This window comes from Schistocerca piceifrons, chromosome 6 (genome assembly GCF_021461385.2).
Source record: "Schistocerca piceifrons isolate TAMUIC-IGC-003096 chromosome 6, iqSchPice1.1, whole genome shotgun sequence".
NCBI lineage: Eukaryota > Metazoa > Arthropoda > Insecta > Orthoptera > Acrididae > Schistocerca > Schistocerca piceifrons.
Window position 1 is genome coordinate 56,930,922 of NC_060143.1, and position 1,281 is coordinate 56,932,202.

A 1,281-nucleotide genomic window follows, 5' to 3' on the forward strand; every position below is an offset into this window, starting at 1 on the left:
AGGGGCAGAGATAATGTCGATACACTTCAGCTCCTTTGAAGACATTTCTTTGAGTAAAACTGCCCTTGTTTCCGATGCAACATTTTTTCCTAGTCGCGCTGTCTTGGTTTTCGTACTTACGTTTCCGTCTAATTTTTGGCCTCCCTTTCAATAACTGATTCCTATCTGGTTCAGGAATGTTACTTTGTACGTAATTAGTACACATATTCTGTTGTCTGATCTCTCTACTTACGTTTATTTGCCTCTCATCATTGTCAACGTTGTTATTACCAGATCTGCAGTTCTCATCTTCATTAAAGTATGGAGGAAGAACGGAATGGGTAAGGTCTTTTTGGAGTAGTTTTGAAATTAGTCTCCAAAAGAAACTTACGTTTTTGTATATTTAAAACTCCAGATCCATTCGACATCCGTGTTACACTTTCATTAATACGTTGTGTTCTGGTTTTGAAAGCATCCATTATCGCAACTGGTAATCATAACAATCATGACGTTACAACAGTGAACCTACTATTAGGTCCATAAACACCACACAGCTCATAGAGCGAGGAAAGAAGACGTCTTGCTTGGTCTCTTCACACAGCCAATGTCGTGAACCAGCGTTGTCACTTGTTACCGTCTACCATCATTAGTACCAAACTAAGCTAAACTAAACTCCTCCCGAATGGGCCATGAAGGTCCAACGGTACTGACCAGACGTCGTGTCATCCTCAGCTCATAGGCATCACTGGATGCGGATACGGAGGGGCATGTGGTCAGCACATCGCTCTCCCGGCCGTATGTCAGTTTCCGACACCGGAGCCGCTACTTTTCAATCAAGTAGCTCCTCAGTTTGCCTCACAAGGGCTGAGTGCACCCCACTTGCCAACAGCGCTCGGCAGACCGAATGGTGACCCATCCAAGTGCTAGCCCAGCCCGACAGCGCTTAACTTCAGTGATCTGACGGGAACCGGTGTTACCACTGCGGCAAGGCCGTTGGCAAAGTGGCGCTTGGTCTACTGTTACAAAAATACAACTGGGGTTGTGGCTTGTGGATCTGTGATGCAAAACTGAGCATCAAACATAGGCGAAGTGGCACTTAGACTTTTCCAGTATTTCATGGTAACCGTTGCAACGATAGCAACTGTGTTTTTCCCCCTTAATAGATTATGTTATTTCCCAACAGAATACGCCCACATCATAAAATTTAAAGGGACGTTGCTTGGTCTAGTGATGCATAACACGGTCCACATGTTTTACAAGACAAAAATCTAGAGGCTGAATTTGTCCAGTGGTTCCAGATGG

At 44.5% G+C, this 1,281-nt stretch overlaps 1 pseudogene; it reads right to left on the reverse strand.

Annotated features, from left to right (window-relative positions):
- Positions 1-859: 859 nt before the first annotated feature.
- LOC124803558 lies at positions 860-977 on the reverse strand (annotated as a pseudogene).
- Between the last annotated feature and the right edge of the window lie 304 nt (positions 978-1,281).